We start from the raw sequence: 22,179 nt of genomic DNA, 5'->3' as shown, positions 1-22,179 counted from the left end.
GAGTAGACATTTCTCAAGTGTCCAATTACAAGTGTCCAATAAGCCCGTGAAAAGATACTCAAGATCATTAGTCATTAGGAAAATGCAAATCAAAACCACAATGAGATACCACTTCAACCCATTAGGATGGCAACAATAAAAAAGACAGATAATAACCAGTGTTGGCAGGGCTTCCCTGGTGGCGCAGTGGTTAAGAATCCGCCTGCCAATGCAGGGGACACAGGTTCGAGCCCTGGTCCGAGAAGATCCCACGTGCCGTGGAGCAACTCAGCCAGTGCGCCACAACTACTGAGCCTGCGCTCTAGAGCCCACGAGCCACAACTACTGAGCCCACATGCCACAACTACTGAAGCCCGCGCGCCTAGAGCCTGTGCTCCACAACGAGAGAAGCCACCGCAATGAGAAGCCTGTGCACTGCAACGAAGAGTAGCCCCCGCTCGCCGCAACTAGAGAAAGCCCGTGTGCAGCAACGAACACCCAACATAGCCAAAAATAAATAAATAAAAAATAGATTTAAAAAATAAATTAAAAAAACAACAAAAAACAAGTGTTGGCAAGGATGCAGAAAATTTTGAGCTATCATACAGACGAGCCACTCATGAATTCTTAACCCACAGAAACTGAGAGATAATCAATGACTGCTGTTGTTTTAAGCCAGTAAATTTGGGGGTGATTTGTTACACAGCAACAGATAACACAGTAATCTTAAACACAACTATATCACCAAATATATTAAATGTAAATGAAAATAAACACTCCAATTAAAGGAAAATATTGTCAGACTTGAGAGAAAAGGAGATCCTACTAAGTACTCTTTATTAGAAATACACTTTAAATATAAAATCACAGATGGATTTAGAGTAAAATAAAGGGAGAATAGATACAATGCTAATACTAACCCAAAGAAAGCAAGCCGGTGTGGCCATATTAATATCAGACAAAGTAGACTTTAGATAGAAGTATCCCAAGAGTTGAAGAGGGACATTTCATAGTTTTAAATGGGTTTTTAGGAACATGTAACAATCCTAAACTTGCATGCACCTAATATCTACAAAATCATAAAGCAAAAGTTAACAGAACTAAAAGGAGAGGTAGACAAATCCACAATCATAGCTAAACATTTTAACATGCTTCATGCAGTAACTGATAGAACAAGCAAAAACTCTGTCATAAAGAATATAGATTTGAAGAATGCAATTAATCAGCTTGAACTAACTGACGCATATAGAACACTACATCCAGCTACTGAAGAATGTACATTCTTTTCAAGTATATGTGGCCCTTTAGGTAGCTTCTGTTTTCCAGCTTCACATGCAAGGAGCCTGGAAGTCACCACTCCATCTTAACAAGGAAAAAGCTGAACAGACTGAAAAATCACCACTTCTAGGATCCTTAAGAGAGGTGAGGACACAGGGCAAACCACTGCCCCCAAGATTGGAGAGACCCGACAGGTGAATACAGAGAATAAAAACTTACCAGAGCAGAGACTCATGGGCAGAAACTGCTGCGGGAACCAGTGCCAGGGTAGGAAAACCAGAGCTGTAATTGATGAATCTGGAGGCTCAGTGTGGACAACTCTGAGAGTTAAAAACACCAGTAAGGGGGGCGGGGATTCCCTGGTGGCACAGTGGTTAAGAATCTGCCTGCCAGTGCAGGAGACATGGGTTCAAGCCCTGGTCCAGGAAGATCCCACATGCCGTGGAGCAACTAAGCCCGTGCGCCACAACTACTGAAGCCTGATTGCCTAGAGCCCGTGTTCTGCAACGAGAAGCCACCGCAGTAAGAAGCCCGTGCACCACAACAAAGAGTAGCCCCCGCTCGCCGCAACTAGAGAAAGCCCAAGCACAGTAACGAAGACCCAATGCAGCCAAAAATAAAAATAAATAAAATAAATAGGGACTTCCCTGGTGGCACAGTGGTGGAGAGTCCGCCTGCTGATGCAGGGGACGCGGGTTCGTGTCCCGGTCCGGGAAGATCCCACATGCTGCGGAGCGGCTGGGCCTGTGAGCCATGGCCGCTGAGCCTGCGCGTCCGGAGCCTGTGCTCCGCAACGGGAGAGGCCACACAGAGAGAGAGGCCCGCGTATCGCAAAAATAAATAAATAAATAAATGAATTTAAAAAAAAACTCCAGGGGTACCCAGTCACAGGAGGGCCCCCCACAATTTTGTGAGATTTACTTCCAGGAGCTCAAGCTGGTTCCCACAGTAAACACTAGACAAAAATCCCCTTGTGCTTCAGGCAGAGGGGGAAAAGGACCATTTTGAAATTCATCAGAGCTCTCTGTCCTTCCTAACAAGGCCTGCCCCAGGGAGAACTAATTAACCAGATCCTAACCTGCTGGGGTATTATCAGAGCCTAACTCACCTGGGGAAGGGGAATACCCAACTCCAGCCCACACTAGTCATACTCTCCCACTTAAGAGGGAGAAAAAAATTAAAAACACTTGTGAAGTTCATAGTCTAGAGGCATAAACTCACCAAAAGACTGAGACCAATCATAGGATTGTAGAATTCTTCCCCTGTCGCCCCGACCTACACCTCACCACCACATTGCTTAAGGTCTATTTAGTTCCTTTTACCCAGCACATCATGTCTGGCTATCAAGAAAAAATTACAAGGCAGGGGGCTTCCCTGGTGGCGCAGTGGTTGAGTCCACCTGCCGATGCAGGGGACGCGGGTTCGTGCTCCGGTCCGGGAAGATCCCACATGCTGCGGAGCGGCTGGTCCCGTGGGCCATGGCCGCTGAGCCTGTGCGTCCGGAGCCTGTGCTCCGCAACGGGAGAGTCCACAACAGTGAGAGGCCCGCGTAACGCAAAAAAAAAAAAAAAAAAAAAGAGGAAGAGAAATAAGGACTTCCCGCAACAAACCAAAATTGAGGGAATTTTTTGCCAACAGATCTATTATTTTTATAATATATACTATATTAATTTCAGACACAGCAGACTTCAAAGCAAGGAAAGTTATCAGTGATAAAGAAGGGCATCACAAAATAGACTATATTCTGGGCTATAAATCAAGCCTTAAAAAATTTCAAGGGATGAAAATTACATAGTATATATTCTCCAATCACGTTTGAATGAAATTAGAGCACTACAGTAGTTAGATAACTAGAATATCTCTGTTTGGAAATTAAGCAACATATTTCTGAATAACCCATGAGCCAAAGAAGAAATTAAAATGGGAATAAGGACTCATTTTTAACTGAATGACAGTAAAAACGTAACATAGCAAAATTTATGGATACTGTAAGCATTATGTTTAGAGGGAAACGTATAGCTTTAATGTATATATCAGAAAAGTAAAATTTAAAAATCAAAGATCTAAGAAGGTAGAGAAAGAAAAACAAATTTAAAACAGAGTAGAAAATAAAATAATATAGATAAGAGCAGAAATCAACAAAATAGAAAACAAATATACAATATAAAAGTCAACAAGCCAAAAGCTGTCTATTTGAAAGCTCAATATAATCAATAAGTCCCAATCAAGACCAATGAAGAAAAACAAAAGAGAAAAATTACCAATATCAGGACTCAAAATGAGACATCACTATAGATCCTACAAGCATGAAAAGGGTAATAAGAGGATATTATGAACCAGTTCATATCAATACATTTGAACATTTTGATGAACTGGAAAAATTATTTGAAAAATACCACAACTGACCCAAGAAGAAATAGAAAATCTGAATAGTCCTATATCTATCAAAGAAATTTAACACATAGTTTAAAACTTTAACCACAAAAATCCAGGCCCAGATGGTTTTTTTTTAAATTAATTTATTTATTTTTGGGTGCATTGGGTCTTCGCTGCTTCACACGGGCTTTCTCTAGTTGTGGCGGGGGGGCTATTCTTTGTTGTGGTGCGCGGGCTTCTCATTGCAGTGGCTTTTCTTGTTGCAGAGCACGGGCTCTAGGCGCGCAGGCTTCAGTAGTTGTGGCACACGAGCTCAGTAGTTGTGGCTCGCAGGCTCTAGAGCACAGGCTCAGCAGTTGTGGCGCACGGGCTTAGTTGTTCCATGGCATGTGAGATCTTCCTGGACCAGGGCTCAAACCCATGTCCCCTGCACTGGCAGGCGGATTCTGAACCACTGTACCACCAGGGAAGCCCCGGCCCAGATGGTCTTACTGGTGAAATCTTCCAGACAATTAAGGGAGGAGTACCAATCTCAGAAAAACTCTTTTGAAATAGAGAAAACAGGGCGCACTTTTGTGGTGGTTTTGTACTGTGTCAGCTGGGCTAAGGGGGACCCATCTTTCTTAGACTCCCTCTTCCCTGTATGGTACTAGGTTAGAGTTGGCTGAAAGAGCAAATTGCATGAAAATGTAAAGGAAGAAGTGAAGCCTGCTCATTGTTCTACCCACACAGATGTGCCAGTGGGTTCCAGCTTGCTCTCACTCTCCCGTTCAGTGTAGAGACAGAGAGATGAAAAAGCACAAGGACCTTGTTTCCCCCAAACTCTGCTCATCTCCTCTCAACTTTCTGCCCTGCTGACCAACAGCGACCCCAGGCCCACGACCAGATGCCTTCCACAGACTTCCTCACCAGCTGTCCTTCGTGGTACCACTCTAGCAGCTGGGTATACAACTTCCCAGATTTTCCTGAAAGCTCTGACTTGTCCACCTGCACTACTGCTTCCAGAAGGCTGACTGGTATTTTCCACTGATCCCCTAACTCCCCTTTCTGGACCTTCTCGACACTGCCTCAACTGCATAAGATCTTATTCCTCTAATCAATCTCTCTTCCATAAAACTTATTGTGTTTTTCAACTTCAAAATATTTCTGCTTCAAAAATGTTAATGTCGCACAGCACAAAGAAAAGATGAGGAATGGATGCAGATTAAAGAGGGTTAAAGAGGGCTTCCCTGGTGGCACAGTGGTTAAGAATCTGCCTGTCAATGCAGGGGACACGGGTTCAAGCCCTGGTCCGGGAAGATCCCACGTGCCGTGGAGCAACTAAACCTGTGTGCCACAACTACTGAGCCTGCTCTCTAGAGCCCGCGAGCCACAACTACTGAGCCCGAGTGCCACAACCACTGAAGCCCGCGCACCTAGAGCCCGTGCTCCGCAGCAAGAGAAGCCACCGCAATGAGAAGCCTGCGCACCACAACGAAGAGTAGCTCCTGCTCGCTGCAACTAGAGAAGGCCCCCGCGCAGCAATGAAGACCCAACGCAGCCAAAATAAATAAATTAATTAATTAAATAAATATTAAAAAAAAAACTGGCTCAACGGTTTTGAAAATTACAGTAGACCCCTCAAAATTTCTTTCTAGCCTTTCCATACGTTCACAAAATTCTAGACAGGTCCATCCACTTCTTCATTTTACTAAAAAACTGTATCAAACTTAATTTAGCTGAAGGTAGTATTCTGGTAAGTGAAACACAATTTCCTTCCATGATACCCTTTCCAACCGTGGGAATAATGCTTTTGAGGCAGGCAAGATATAATGAACAAGCCAACCAGTGTATAACTTACTTCTCCCTCTAGGCTGTAGTTGCCCTGGACAGTTGTGAAGTCTTCCAGGGCTTAGGCTGCGCTCCCCTCGTCCACGTTCAGCTCCTAGCACAGGGCCTGCAGCTCCTGCCAGGGTCGCGGCGACCAGCATCGCCCCTTCGGCGCGCGGGGACGCTCCTCGTTCATCCTCCTTCTTGGGCGCGCTACCCACAACCACCCGCGCCAAAGCTCAAAATCAGGGCCGCTTTATGATGTCTCTTCGATGGTCTGCATCCGCGTTTCTCCGCAAAAAAGTCCGTTTATTCTCCAGGGCCCGAGCCGTCCTTCTCCGGAAACGTGATAATAAGAAGCGTATCATCTTTTCTTAAGTAATTTCTAAATCTGCTTAAGACGTTTTATTTATAAATTTAATTTTATTGCTCCTGGATTTTCCCCAGCATTTTTAAAAGACATTTTTATTTTATTATTTTTATTTTTTAATTTTTTGCCTGTGTCGGGTCCTAGTTGTGGCATGTAGGATCTTCGCTGAGGTATGCGGGATATTTCCGTTGCAGCACGAGGGGCTCTTCGTTGTGGCGTGCGGGCTTCTCTCTAGTTGCTGGGCGCAGGCTCCAGGGCTAGTAGTTTGCAGCACGCGGGCTCAATTGCCCCACGGTATGTGGGATCCTAGTTCCCCGACCAGGGATTGAACCGGCGTCCCCTGTATCGGAAGGCGGATTCTTTACCGCTGGACCACCAGGGAAGTCCCTCTCCCAGCATTTTATTATGAAAAACTTCAAATATACAGGAAAGTTGAAAGAGGTGTACATGTGTCTACCGCTTCGATTCTACTAACATTTTACCATACTTGTCTAACCATATTTCTACTCACTCTGTCTAACTTTTAAATGCATTTCAAAGTAAGTTGCTGACATCAGTGCACTTTTCCTAAATAATTCAGCCTGCATATCATTAACTACAGTTCAATGTTTGTTAGTATTTTTTTGTTTGGTTTTGGTTTTGGCTTTTTTTGCTGCTTTTAATTTTCAGTATTAATAAGAAAGATTCTTCCACTCCCAAGATGGAAAGAAATTCATTCGTGGATTCTTCTAGTTGTTGTGTTTCTATTTTTACACAGGGATTTAGGGATTTCTGATTCATCTGCAGTTTATGCCGGTACATGGTGTGAGGACTGGATCCAATTTTATACATATATGTATACACACAGACACACACACACACACACACACACACACAGGGAGTCTCTATTTTTAAAATATTTTTATTGAGATTTTTAAATTGAGATTTAATTCACATACCATAAAATTAACTTTTAATGTGTACAATTTAGTGGGTTTTAGTATTTCACAAAGTCGTGCAGCCATCATCGCTACAGCCTATATATGTACGTATCTATGTATGTATATATCTGTTTGCTTGTTTTTCTCCAAATGTCTATGTAGTCTCAGCGCCACATATTAAAAACTCCATCTTTCTGCCAGAGATTTGAGATGCTGCAGTTGTTAGTAAATTTCTGGGTGTTCGGGGGTCCAACTACGTTCCATTGGTCTGCTTGTCCATCTGTCTCGGTGTGTGGGAAGTCTTTGCTAACTACAGCCCTGGCCTAGGATTCTGGAGGGGGCGGGGGTGGGGGTGGGGAACGACGGACATGTGGCCACGCCTCTTCAAGGCCTTCAGTCAAGTTCTGTGACGAAGAAACCGTGCCCTATTCCAGCTCACCAACAGAGATAAAAGCTTTAATCCCCAGCGACTGAGAAAAAACCAACTGGGCAGGAAGATGGGTCAGCAGGAAACCCTGGGAAGGAGAGGTACCAAGGATCAAGACACCCCCCCCCCCCATTCTTGAGTCCCCCATCTCCTCTCCTGGCTCCCCAGCCCGGGGTGGGGGCCCGCCCCTTCTCTGGACGTCTCCCCCTTTCTGAGGGCTAGTGGACCCGGACTAGGGCCCGGGGACTGTCGCATCCAGCTCTCTGCCTAGGATTGCCCCAGGAAAGCACCTGCACAGCGTGGCGGAGGCACTCAGGGGTTTGGGAGGTGAGGCCAAGTGTGTCCAACGCCTGCCAAGCGAAGTCCTCGGGACTTACCACGAGCAGCCCGCTTTTCAAGGGATTTGTTTCAACCAAAAAGGGGCTTACTGTTTGCAGGCAGGAAGGGGGTCAAGAAAAAGAACTCCCCTCCCCCTAAGCCTAAGCTCCCAGGCCCTCTCCGAGAATCCCTGAGTCCCACTTCTCTTGCCGACCACGCCCCAGACACGCCCCGGCCACGCCTTCGAGGCCACGCCCCCTCGAGAACCCACCGCTTCCGATCGTGGCTCCAAGGTAGCTCATCTTATTCTTTTTTTTTTAAGGTCCTTCCTTCCTTCCTTCCTTCCTTCCTTCCTTCCTTCCTTCCTTCCTCCCTTCCCTCCTTCCGTTCTATTTTATTGAAGTATAGTTGATTTACATCCACTGAAGCTCTTCCGAGTCTGAGTCTCGGTCCTCTCTCAGACGCACCCCCCGACCCCATCCCCACCCCGCCCCTGCTCCTAAGACCTTCAGCTGTCTCTAAGCTCCTCCCCCCCTCAGAGCCCTCCCCTTCTCAGCTGCCACTGCCGTCCCTTTTGAGCTAAGTCCCCGCGGAGTCAGGCACCTGCACAGTGACCCCCTCGGAGTGGTACTCTGCGCCCACTGCCACGGAGAAACTTCGCACAAAAGCCTGCGGAGAAGGAGAGGGAGGGAGGGTCCCAGGGCCAAGAGCTTTCCCCGTGCAAACTCCTCCAGCCCGCCCTTGCCCCAGCGCCGTCCCTGATCCTAGAACACTCTACCGCCAGGAGGGGCCCCTCCCTCACGGCCCAAGTTCTCACCGTAACGCCTGAAAGCTTCCTTGCTCTAAGCCCTCCCTCTGTTCCCATACACTCACTCTCCGTTCCAGCCGGGCCAGTCTCTGAATTCCCTTTCTCCCACCTCATGGGTTCTCTTGACCCCTAGCCTCTGTTTCTCTTAAAAAACGAACGAAAAACCTGGCTTGTCCACTGGACTGTGCCCCAGATGTCTGTCTGAACTATTATTAGCCTCAGACTCAGGTGGCACATCACACACATGCAGGCAAGCCTTTCCCGCCATAACCTTCAGTGCCGGAATTAAGGGCCACTGCAGGAATGCCAGCATGGCAGCCAGCCCTGGCCTGATCTGTGGGTCTGGGTACCTTGGTGGCTGTCAGTTACTGAAGATATGTTGATGAGGATACCTTTGCCCCTGGAGGAGGAAGCATCATTTGGAAGGTAGTCATTGCCAGGGAACAGAGGGTCCCAGTGATTTCCCCTCCTCCACCCCTTAGTCGCTGTCCTAATTTGAGAAAGATCAGAGAGACAGGGAAGAACTGGAAATGTGGATGGGACAGCTGGGGAATGGAAAAAGCCCGGAGGTTGGATGAGGGAAGATCCCGAGTGAAAGACAAAGAGACTGCGCCTTACCTGGTGACCATTTGGGGCAGGACGATCCTAGTCATCTGCAGGAGGAATGGAGAGGACCCTGTCTTTCCCTTTCCACTGCTTTCACCTGCCCAGACTCCTGCCCCTCCTCAAGTTCACTCCTATCCCCCTACCTTCCCTCAGGGAGTATTCCTCTAGCACTTCCTCTATGCCAGGCCCAGTTCTGGGGGACGCTGGGGACCACCGAGAGTGGTCAGAGCTCGCTGACCTTGGACCCAGTCCCTCCCAGCCCCGACTCATCTGGACCACAGACATCATGTTGCAGTTTATAACATCCAAGAATTTCTGGGGGAAGAAAATGGAACCAATCAGTTCTTCCCTTCACCAGCCCTGCCACAACTCTGATATTTTCTAGTTTACTTTTCTTTTAATATGGAACACATTTTTTTTGTGGTACGCCGGCCTCTCACTGTTGTGGCCTCTCCCGTTGCGGAGCACAGGCTCCGGACGCGCAGGCTCAGCGGCCATGGCTCATGGGCCCAGCCGCTTCGCGGCATGTGGGATCCTCCCGGACGGGGTCACGAACCCGCGTCCCCTGCATCGCCAGGCAGACTCTCAACCACTGCGCCACCAGGGGAGCCCCTGGAACACATTTTTAAAACGTAGCTTCTACTAGAATTTAAAATGCACATAAACTTTGACACATCAACTCCGCTCTGGAAATTTATTCCTTTCTAAGATACTCACACATGTGGGAACTGCATATGTCCAAAGATATTCATCGCAACACAATTTGTAGTCACATATACTAGGAAACACCCTGAATGCCCATCGATACTGAGATGACTAAATAAACACAGGGTAGCCAATGGATGGATCACTGCGCACCAGGTAAAAAGAATGGGTCGGCTAATTATTCTGATTAGAATAATCCCCAAGATACATGCCTACCTGTGAAAGGTAAAGTGCAGAACAATAGGCTGCCGCCATCTGGATAAAAGATCCAGGTACATACTTCTCTATGCACAGAGAAAAAAAACTACCACATTTTAAATCGGGGGTCACTTTGGGGGGCTAGGATTGGAGGGAGAAGGGAAATTTTCACTTTCATTTCATAAACTTCTCTCTTTGGATTTTTTGATCAGTAAAGATTTTTATAAATGTATACCATACACATACCAAAGTGCATAAATCTTTAGTGTGAAAAATGAACACAAATCTTTAGCCTCTACCCACATAAAGAAAGTATTGACAGTTTCCCAGATTCTTCATCTCCTGCAGTCATTACGCTTGCCTCTTCCCCAGTTAACCACTGTCTTGACCTCTAACACACTCTAGAAGAGTTTTGTTCAGTTCTGAACTTCATTTAAGTGGAATCATTGAGTATGTATCCTTTTATCTCTGGCTTTGTCTGCTAAACACTATGTTTATAAGATTCTTCCGTGTTATGTGTAGCAGAAGTTCATTCATGTTCACTGCTATAATTTTGCATCGTATGAAGGCGGCATGCTTTATTTCTCTAATCAACCCACTCCTGGGCATATATCCAGAGAAAACCACAATTCGAAAAGATACACGCACCCCAATGTTCATAGCAGCACTCTTCACGATAGCCAAGACATGGAAACAACCTAAATGTCCATTGACAGAGGAATGGATAAAGAAGATGTGGTACATGTATACAGTGGAATACCACTCAACCATAAAAAAGAATGAAATAATGCCATTTGCAGCAACATGGATGGACCTAGAGATTATCATACTAAGTGAAATAAGTCAGACAGAGAAAAACAAATATCATATGATATCACTTATATGTGGAATCTAAAAAGATGATACAAATGAACTTATTTATGAACCAGAAACAGACTTGCAGACTTTGAAAACAAGCTTATGGTTACCAAAAGGGAAAGGAAGGGGGGAAGGATAAATTAGGAGGCTGGGATTAACATATACACATTACTACATATAAAATAGATAAACAACAGGGTCCTACTGTATAGCACAGGGAACTCTACTAAATATTCTGTAATAACCTAAATGGGAAAATACTCTGAAAAAGAATGAATATATGTATATGTATAGCTGAACCACTTTGCTGTACACCTGAAACTAACACAATATTGTAAATCAACTACACCCCAGTATAAAATAAAAATTAAATTAAAAAAGATTTAAATTCCAAAAAAAAAAAAAAGGAAGAATTCCAGTTGCTCCACATCCCCAACAACACTTGGCACTGACAATATTTTTAGCGTTAACCATTTCAGTGGCTGTGTAGTTGTAGCTCACTCTAGTTTTAATCTGCAGCACCCTAATAAGAATGAGGTTTATTTCTTAAAAGTTCAGGGCAGGGCTTCCCTGGTGGTGCAGTGGTGAAGAATCCACCTGTCAATGCAGGGGACGTGGATTGGAGCCCTGGTCTGGTAAGATCCCGTGGAGCAACTAAGCCCGTGCGCCACAACTACTGAGCCTGCGCTCTAGAGCCCGTGAGCCACAACTGCTGAAGCCTGTGCGCCTAGACCCCGTGCTCTGCAACAAGAGAAGCCACCGCAGTGAGAAGCCCACACACTGCGACGAAGAGTAGCCCCTGCTCACGGCAACTAGAGAAAGCCTGCGCGCAGCAATGAAAACCCAATGCAGCCAGAAATAAATAAATAAAATAAACAAATTAATTTTATTAAAAATGGCTAAAAAAAAAGTTCAATGCAGCAAGAAGATATAACAATTGTAAAGATATACAGACCTAACAACAGAGCCCCAAAATATGTGAAGCAAAACACCATATACAAAAAACTCTAAATGGATCAAAGTCCTAAACGTAAGAGCTAAAATTACAAAACTCTTGAAAGAAAACAGAGGAAAAGCTTTATGACATTGGGTTCGGCAATGATTTCTCGGATGATACTAAAAGCACAAGCAGCAAAAGAAAAATAGATAAACTGTACTTCATCAAAATTAAAACCTTTTGCACATTAAAAGATACTATCGGGCTTCCCTGGTGGCGCAGTGGTTGAGGGCCGGCCTGCCGATGCAGGGGACACGGGTTCGTGCCCCGGTCCGGGAAGATCCCACGTGCCGCAGAGCGGCTGGGCCCGTGAGCCGTGGCCGCTGAGCCTGCGCGTCCGGAGCCTGTGCTCCACAACGGGAGAGGCCACAGCAGTGAGAAGCTCGCGTACCACACACACACAAAAGAGATACTATCAACAGAGTGAAAAGGCAACTTGCAAATTGGCAGAAAATTTACAAATCATTCATTTGATAAGGGATTAATAACCATAATATATAAAGAGCTTCTACAACTCAAACACCAATGGGTCAAAGAAGAAATCACAAAGGAAACTTAAAAATACTTTGAGACAAATGAAAATAGAAATTAAAACACAACATACCAAATTTACATTTATCTAGATTGGTTAAGAAAAAAAATACTGAAATTACTAAAATCAGAAATGAAAGTGGGAGATTACTACTGATTCCACAGAAATAAAAAGGATTATAAGAGAGTACTATGAACAACTGTACACCTATAAATTGGATAATCTAGATGAAATAGATAAGTTCCTAGAAACACAAAACCTACTATGACTCAATCAGGAAGAAATAGAAAATCTGAATAGACCCATAACTAGTAAGGAGATTGGACTAATAATCAAAAATTTCCCAAGAAAGAAAATTCCTGGACAGATGACTTTGCTGATGAATTCTACCAAACATTTAAAGAAGAACTAATGCCAATTCTTCTCAAACTCTTCCCAAACATTGAAGAGGAGAGAACACTTCTTAACTTATTCTATGAAGCCAGCATTGCCCTGATACCAAAGTGAAAGACATTACAAGAAGGGAAATCTACAGACCAGTGTCCCTCATGAACATTGACACAAAAATCCTCAACAAAATGCTAGCAAATTGAATTCAACAGCATATTAAAAGGATTATACACCATGACCAAGTGGGATTTGTTCCTAGAATGCAAGGATGGTTTGATATACAAAACTTGACTAATGTAACACCACACATTAACAGAATAAAGAAAAAAATCACATGATCACCTCAATTGATGCAGAAAAGTATGTGACAAAATTCAACACCTTTCATGATTAAAACATTCAATAAACTAGGAATGGAAGGAAACTATCTCAACATAATAAAGATATGAATAATGCACATAAAATAATACATATAATAATATAAAAAGCCCACAGCTAACATCACACTCAATGGTGAAATACTGAAAGCACTTCTTGCTTTTGCCATTTCTATTCAACACAGTACTGGAAGTTCTAGCCAGGGCAACTAAGCAAGAAAAGAAGTCAAAGGTATTCAAACTGAAAAGGAAGAAGTAAAATTATCTCTGTTTGCAGCTGATATGATCTTACATGTAGAAAATCTTAAAGATTCCACAAAAGAAGTGAAAACTAATAAGCAAACTCACAAAGAAGTGGGATACAAAATCAACACCAAAAACTCAGTTGCATTTCTCTACATGAACAATGAACAACCCAAAAGTGAAGTTATGAAAACAATTCCATTTGCAATAGCATCAAAAAGAATAAAAGAATAAATACACTTAGGAATTAACTTAACCAAGGAAGAAAGACATATACTGAAAACTATAAAACATTACTGAAAGATACTAGAGAAGAGATACAAATTGGAAAGACATCCCATATACATGGGTTGGAAGACTTAATATTGCTAAGATGTCAGTACTACCCAAAGTGATCTATAGAGTCAGTGCAATCACTATCAGAATCCTAACAGCATTTTTGCAGAAATAGAAAAACCCAGCCCAAAATTGATATGGAATCTCAAGGGACCCTGAGATTAGCCAGACCAATCTTGCATCATCATTTCCACTTCTGGGTATATGCCCAAAAGAAGTAAAAGCAGGTACCCAAACAGATATTTGTACACCAACAGTTCATAGCAGTATTATTCACAGCAGCCAAAAGGTGGAAACAACCCAAGTGTCTATCAACAGATGAAGAGGTAAACAAAATGTGGTATACACATATGATGGAATATTATTCAGCCTTAAAAAGGAAGAAAATTGGGACACATGCTACAACATGGATGAACCCTGAAAATATTATGCTAAATGAAATAAACCAGGCACAAAAGGACACATATTGTATGATTCCACTTACATGAGGCACCTAGAATAGCCAAATTCATAGAGACGGAAAGTAGAATGGTGGTTTCCAGGACCTGTAGGTAGGAAGGAATGGGGGGGTGGGCGTTACTGTTTAATAGGTAAAGAGTTGAAAAAATCCTGGAGGTGGCTGGTGGTGGTGTTTCACAACAATCTGAATGTACATAATACCCCTGAACCGTACACTTCAATATAGTTAAAAATAACCAAATTTAAGTTACGTATATTTGCCATAACTTCAAAATAAAGAAAATAAAAAGAATGACGTTCTGATACTTGCTAACAACATGGATGAAATTGAAAACATTATGCTATAAGCCAGACACAAAAGGAAAACTATTCTATGATTTCACTTGTATGAGGTATCTAGAATTAGCAAGCTCACAGAGACAGAAAGGAGAGATAGATGCTACCAGCGGTGGGGAATAGGGAAGAATGTCGGGATACTGCTTAACAGGACCAGAGTTTCTGTTTGGGATGATGAAAAGGTTCTGGAAACAGATAGTGGTGACAGCTTTACAACACTGTGAATGTATTTAGTGCCACTGAGTTGCACACTTTAAAATGGTTAAAATGGCAAGTTTTATGTTACATATGTTACAATTCTTTAAAAAAAAATCTATGCTATTTCCGTTATCTTGGTTACACGTGGACCTCATTACATTATCTATTATTTCTCTTGCTTTCAATCACGATTTTTCTTCTAATATTCCTGGTTGTATTTTGTTGAGTGCTGGATATTTAATATTTAAAAACTCGTATTGCTAATTCGAGTCCCTGGAATACATCGTTTTTCTCTAAAAATGGTTTGGTTTGGTTTTGCTTCTCCCCGGCAGCTAGGGGGCGCTAAAATATAAGATCAACTTAACCCCGACGGGAATCGAGATCATTTAAAACCTGGCTTCAGTTCCTATGAAACCTGCTTTACCCTAACTCCTGGATTATAGTTTTCAGGATCCCAGCCTAAAGCCTGGGATATTTTCCAAAGCTTTGCACTACATTATTTGTTGCAGCTCGCACACTATGTTGAAAGCTCTGCTTTGCCTCTTAAACGCTCATCCACTTTGGAGGGAAATGTTGCTTCAAATGTCAGATTCCCCCCTCTTGGATTCTTTCTTCTCTCAAATCTTGGTGCGACAATTCCTCATTGCCTTAGTAGTTTGATGCCTTCAAACAGTTATTTTTACTTTTTTTTTTTTTTTTTTTTTGCGGCACGGGGGCTTCTCACTGTTGTGGCCTCTCCCGTTGCGGAGCACAGGCTCTGGACGCGCAGGCTCAGCGGCCATGGCTCACGGGCCCAGCCGCTCCGCGGCATGTGGGATCTTCCCGGACCGGGGCACGAACCCGTGTCCCCTGCATCTGCAGGCGGACTCTTAACCACTGCGCCACCAGGGAAGCCCTACGCATTACTTTTGAAATAATAATATGTAAAATCTAAAAGCCATCCTGATCTCCTATTCTGTCTATGTCTAATAATAATGGCCCACATTCATGGAGCACACAACTTAGGCTTAGGTGCTTCATTTTACTCCATTGTCATATCAGCCCTGTGAGGTCAGCAAAAATATGGATTCCCATTTTACAGATACGAAACTGAGGCACTGACTTTCCCACGTGGCTCATTTCCCCTTAGAGTTAGCAGACTCAACCTGAACAGTGGTCCCCGTTGGGCACCGCAGAAGGGCGCCCCACGGAAGGAGAGACCTCCTTCACGTCCTAGACATCGTAGATTTGTGGCTCTCAAAACAATGAACAAAGCTAGTGTGCTGCGCCGGGTTTTCCAACAGAGGGAGCCGTGTGAGGCCGAGGCACCCGCGGACTAGTACTCGGTTTTACTCACTTGGCGAAGTCCTCACAGTCGAGCAGTTTCCTCAAGCCAGGTGCGTATTGCTTGCCCACACTGTTTACTGAGTGAGAGGGGACAAATTGTTTGTTTCACTCCAACGGTCCCAGGGAGACGGGGTAGGGGCAAAAGGGAGGGCGACCACAGAGAGTTCCGGGTTAGGGTGAGCACGGGGGCAGTTGAGGGCAGCGCTCCTCCCAACAGGCACAGGGACGTACTCAGTACTCCGATCTCCAGGTCCTTCAGTCCTGCCGCAATGGCCTCGTAGATCTCCAAGCCTCCGGTGAAATCCACCTGGATGACTCGTGTGCTTTTGCCATGAAGCCTCTCTGGGAAGGGCAGTGGGAGCCAGGCCCTTAGCTGGAATCTGGTCCGACCTCTGCCCCCGTCCCTGTTCAGCCCCAGCCCCTATATGATGGCCCCAGATGCATAGATAGCTAGCTCCCCGCAAGCGCCTCGGCCACCTACAGACCTCGTCCGGGATCACGCCCCAGCCACGCCCCCAGCCACGCCCCCGTCTAGCCCCAGCCCTTGACCCAGAACTTAACCCGCTCCCCTCTTCCCCTCCTCACCTATCGCCTTTGCCTCGTGCTCCAACTTGCTCAGGTCTCGACTGATGAGGACGATGTTCAGACCTCTCCCGGCGAGCTGCAGGGGATGCATTCATTTATTTATTCACGAAAGCCACAAATATTTACTGCTTGCTGACAGGGTGCTACAGTGTTATCGGCACTGTGGATGCAGAGGTGAACAAAAGAGAAATACGAAAGTCTGCCCTCCTGGAGCATGCATTCTGGGGAAAGGCTATTCCAGACAGAACACCAGTGCAAAGGCCCTTGCACAACGGCTGGCAGCTTCGAGGACGCCATACAGTCCAGTGTGCACTGAATGAAGTGGCCGGTTGTACAGGAGCCCAGATCATGGAGCCTCGAATGCCCCAGTAAAGACTCTGGCTTTTATTCTCAGTGACATAAGAATCCAATAATTTTTATACCTTCCTTCCTTCATGCATTTATTCAAAATGTGTCTGTTGAGCCCTTGCTCTTTGCTGGGCGGTGCTGGGGACACAGCATGCCCAAGATAGACCCAGTCTCACTCAGCAGCCAGAGGGTTCTCTCTGAAATACAAACCTGTTCCTGCCTTCCCCTACTCAGAACCTGCCTTGGCTCCCCAGCGTCTCTGAGATAAAACTACACTCCTCACCGTGGCCTCAAGTGGCCTGGCTCCGGCCTGAGTCTTCAGCTGTCTCTCCTGCCGGTGGCCCTCTATGGGAATCCAGGCACAGCAGATAGTTCATCTAGTCCCAAGATCACCACCTGAATTTTCCTGCCTCTGGGCCTTTGCACATGCTGCTCCTTTTGCCTTGAATGCCCTCCTGCTTGAAACAAAGTCAGCCAATATCTGTGGAGTTTGGCTGCATATCTGACCCTCTCAACCTGCCTGTCTGAGGGTGACATGTTATGTGGGACTGAGCACCCATCAGCTTTGGGGGGGGGGGGCTGGGCACAAACATCTCAACAGCTCCAGCGTCTGAGAGGTTGATGCTGTGAAGGGCATTTATTCATTCAACAAATATTTGTCCAGAATCTGCTCGTGCCTGGGCTTGTGCTAGGTGGGGCTGACCAGCACAGCCACAGCCCTGCCCTCTTGGGGCTCACAGGGCAGTGCTGGGACAGACCGGTCCCCAGATGGCAATGACTCAGAGTGGCCATCACTACCTGCTGACTTGCATCCAGACGTAAGTTCTCTCCCTTTCCACCAGGGTTGCCTTTCTATTCATGCACTAGCCTCCCCTCCCTCCTTGTCCACTCAAGGCCATCACTCCCCATCTTCCCCCTTCATCAAAACCCCTCCCTCTTCTGGATGATTCCCATCAGCAGGAAATCCTACCAGAATCTCTCTCATTTTCTCTGTTCAGGCATTGGCCCATTTCTCATCACACCACCGTAGTTGACTCAGCATTCCAAGAGAGGATTGTTTATCCTGGCTCTCTTACCATACCCTCTGGTACCCAATCCAATCGGTCTCCCACCCCCGCCACGCCACCCAAACCACTCTGGTCACCGATAACTTCCATGATGGTAAACCCAGTGCTGTATTCTCAGCACCTCCCAATAGCAACTGACACATTCAGCACCCCCTCCTCCTGGAAACATTCTTTTCCGTGGCTTCCAAGACCTCTCTTCCAACCCTGGTTTCCCCCCCATTCTCAGTTCTTGTGCCTTCTCATCTTCTGTACCTCTCAACTTTGGGTGCTCCAGGGAGCACTCTGGGGTGATTCAGACTGTGCTCCCCTTCTCCATCAACACCCACTACCACAGGCGCCTCATCTAGTCTCATGACTTTAAATGGGATCCTTATGTTGATGATGCTTCCACTTATATCTCCACCCCAACCTCCCCTCTGAACTCCAGAATGGCATTTCCAACTTCTGGAACTTCTCAACTTGGATACCTAATTGGTATCTCAAACTTGGAATGTCCAAAACGAGACTCCCTCCTGTTTCCCCCAAACTTGGTCCTCCCCTCAGTTCAAGTCCATCTCAGTAACAGCAGCTGCATTTTTTGACGTATTCTGGTCAAAAATTTTATAGTAATTTATTTTACGAGGCCAGCATTACCCTAATACCAAAAACCAAACAAAGATATTACAAGAAAAGAAAACTATAAACTAATATCTCTCATAAACTTAGACACAAAAATTCTCAACAAAATATTAGTAAATCAAATCCAGCAATATAGGAAAAGGATAATCAATAATCACCAAGCGGGGCTTATTGCAGGAATGCAGGGTTGGTTCAACATTTGAAAAATCAATTGATGTGATGTACTCTATAAACAGAGTAAAGAAGAAAAACCGTATGATCGCCTCAACAATCACCGAAAAGTTACTTAACAAAAGTCAACCTCCATCCATGATAAAAACTCTCAGCAACCTAGGTATAGAAAGGAACGTCCTTAACCTTATAAAGGTTACAAAAATACATACACACATACGTACATTTTAAAAACCTACGGCTAACATTATATTTAATGGTTGAAAACTGAATGCTTTTCCCCTAAGATCAGGAACAAGGGACGATGACGTTCACGCTTACCACTCCTCTGAACATCCTATTTAATTTCCTGGGCGGTACAATAAAGCAAGAAAAAGAAATAAAAGGTATACAGATTGGAAAGTCAGAAATAAAATTGTCTCTTAAGATGACATGACTGTCTACATAGAAAATCCCAAGAAATCCACAAAAAGACTACAAGGATGAAGAGCTGAGTTTAGCAAGGTTTGGGGTTACAGGGTCAGAAGTTTGGAGTCATACTCCACATCCAATCTTTTTAATAAATCTTGTCAGCACTACCTTCAAAATCAATCCAAAATCCAAGTACTTCTTATGCCTCTATGCTGTCATCCTGGTGTAAGTCATCAAGATCTCTTGCTTGGACTTTGCAAGAGCTTTTTAGCTGATCTCCCTGCTTCCATCCTCACCCTCCTATAGTATCGCATCCCTCTTCAGAACCCATGTCACTCAGTAAATGTTAAAGTCTCCACCATAACCTACCAGATTCCCCATGATCTGCCCTGAAATTGCATCTTTGCCCTCGTCTCCTACTGTTCCCCTCTCCCTTTCATTCTGATACAATCACAGTGGCCCCTTTCCTGCTTCTCCAACAAGCAATGCTTCCTACCTCAGGGCCTTTGCACTGGCAGTTTCTTCTCCCTGGAAATTCCTTCTCCCAGTTATTCACAAGACTCCCTCCCTCACCTCCTTCTGTTCTTTGCTCAGTGCTGCCTTCTCAGTGACACTTCTAATTATCCTACATAAAAATTGGAACGTGCACATCCCCAGGGCTCCCTGTTCTCCTTTCCTCATTTATTTTTCTCCTTAACTCTTACAACCATTTGATACACTATACATTTCATTTGTTTATCTTAGTTACACCGGTCTCCCCTCACTTCAACATAAGCTTCATGATGGCAAGGTCTTTTGATTTTTTTAAATCTCTTTTGTTCACTGCTGTACCCCTGGCACCTAGAAGATGCCTGGCACGTGGAGGGGGTGTATAAATATGTTTTGAATGAATAAATCAGGGCAATGATGGGAGAACATCAAGGATCTGTAGAAGCCCAGTGTAAACACCCACCCCCACCCTGGGGAGCAGAGGGAAGGCTTCCTGGAGGAGAGGACGTCTGAGGGAACCAGATAAAGCACACAATTCTCAGTCTAATAGGGTTAGCTGACAACAGACAGACAGGAGAAGCTCTCCCACCACACACGCCAAGCCCTGGCTCACCTCATGTGCATAAGCCTTGCTGATGCCGTTGGTGGCTCCCGTCACCACTAGAAAGAGGGCAGGAGGGAAGCACCCCCAGATCCAACCCCCTATCATCCCCTCCACTGTCCCTCTTGTCCCTTTTTGCACCTTTTCTGGGACCCTCCTTCACTGAAGCCCAACCCCTCCTGGTTCGAGAACTTCATGCATTCCATGCCTCCCTTGCCCTAGTTGCTCCAGCCTTCACCTGTCTTTCTTCCAGGAGTCCCTGGCCTCTGCCCTGATTAGGGACCCTCACCTGTCATCTGTCCTCGTTCTTGCTGTCCCCACCCCGACCTGCCTGGATCGGAGCCCTCCTTCCTCACCTGCCCAGACTCTGTGCGCCCGGAGCCAGGGCTTGCCCCGGCGTGCCTGGGCAGCAGGTAAACATAGACTGTGTAGCTCGCCCCCCAAGTCGCCCACAGCAGCAGGCACGTGGCGGTAACCCTCCCCGCACTCTCAGCCCATCCCAATCCGACTCCATCACAGCCCCAGCTAACAAGTCATCCAACCTAGGGCCAACGAGGCTTTCTTTGGGAGCAGCTATTTCAAGCCTGGCCTGACTACTCCGCCTTAGCCCCGCCCACACTGCTAGTCAAGAATTCCGCCCCGCCCCTCACTCTAGCCACGCCCATTGGGGGGTTTATTTTAACCAGTAGCCTCACCCATCGGTCCTAGCACCGCCCCTATCTAATTGGGCCACAATTGGGCTTAATGTCTGTCCTGAATCCCTGCAGAGCAGGTGTACGTCCAGTCTCCCCTCAGCCCACAGAGCTGGGCAAAGCGTGCCCACAAATGACCACCGTTTGGGTCACTGAACTCAACCTAGATGCTGCTGGGGGCCAGAACTGATAATAGCGATCAGTCGCTAGAGGGTTTTGTCAGTGCACAGTTTGTCTGAAGAACCTGACCTACAGGTTCTCTGCTTGGGCAGCGTAGAAACCAAAGCCCTTACAGCGGCTTTACGTGACCTTCCTCCTCGTTCCTCTTTTGCAAATTCTATATTTTTTTTCACTTGTTCTTAGTATTTATCATTTAATAATAATAAACTATAATTATTATGTATTATGGATATTATTTAATAATAATAATTAAATTAGTTATTATTATATGATTAAATTATTATTATTTAATAATAAATGATTGTGGTAAAATATACGTAACATAAATTTTACAATTTTAACCCTTTTAAAGTGTATATATAATTCAGTGACATTAGGTATAGTCACAATATTGTGCAACTGTCACCACTATCCCTTTCTAGAAATATTTCATCAACCCTGATACAAAGAAGACAACAGGTCCCAAATGGAGTCAGTTGTGCTGACCCCCAGGTCAGCAAAACGAGATTTAATAACAGACCTAATTGTAGTTTCAACCCCACCGGAATGTAACCTTTAACCATTCAACCTAGAATCGCCTGGTCAGCACTAGTGAGGTAATTCATCCGATAAGCCCTTCCATCCCCTTCGGAGGGTGAATTCAAACAATGAATTCTTCGCTAAGAAGGTCCTTTTTTCCACCCTCTTTCTGCCTTTAACAACCTTTTCTTTTCTACAGCTCAGTGGAGCTCCTTTCTATTGCTAGATGGGACACAGCCCGATTCATGAATCATTGAATAAAGCCAATTTGATCTTTAAATTTACTCAGTTGAATTCTCGTTATTTAACAGGTTTGGTGGCAGCAGCGGGACCAAAGGAGACTTCCGACGGCTTTGGGGACAGCAAGAAACACAGGTGTAGTACCCCGTGAATCCTTTGAGCTCACTGTCTTTCTCAGCATTTCCGAGGGCCTCGGGTGAGCTTCTCTCGGTTCTGAGTTCTGTTCTGTTTGCGTCAAGCTCCTGATCCACTTGGCTTTCCAGTTAGTTTCCCATTTGTCTGGAATCACTAGTTCCATGTTGGGAACTGCTGGTGACAGCTAGAGTTTCCCATTTGTCTGGAAGATGCCTGCAGTTCCCATTCCTTGGGGTCTGCTGGTTCAATCCTTTCCCCAGTCCCCAGTTCCATGTTG

The 22,179-nt window shown here is 45.2% G+C and overlaps 1 pseudogene across 1 annotated transcript; it reads right to left on the bottom strand.

The window, feature by feature from the left end:
* Positions 1 to 7,042: 7,042 nt before the first annotated feature.
* On the bottom strand, positions 7,043 to 20,650 carry LOC307178458 (very-long-chain 3-oxoacyl-CoA reductase-B-like; annotated as a pseudogene). The gene is made up of 11 exons: positions 20,493 to 20,650; positions 20,149 to 20,195; positions 16,432 to 16,507; positions 16,085 to 16,188; positions 9,162 to 9,206; positions 8,904 to 8,938; positions 8,655 to 8,685; positions 8,081 to 8,146; positions 7,450 to 7,590; positions 7,172 to 7,247; positions 7,043 to 7,063 (listed from the first exon to the last, which is right to left on the bottom strand). The product of its transcript is annotated as a very-long-chain 3-oxoacyl-CoA reductase-B-like (transcript).
* Between the last annotated feature and the right edge of the window lie 1,529 nt (positions 20,651 to 22,179).

The sequence above is a fragment of the Stenella coeruleoalba genome (genome assembly GCF_951394435.1).
Source record: "Stenella coeruleoalba genome assembly, chromosome: 20".
In the NCBI taxonomy this organism is placed as follows: Eukaryota; Metazoa; Chordata; class Mammalia; order Artiodactyla; family Delphinidae; genus Stenella; species Stenella coeruleoalba.
This window is presented reverse-complemented; position numbering and strand designations above follow the sequence as displayed.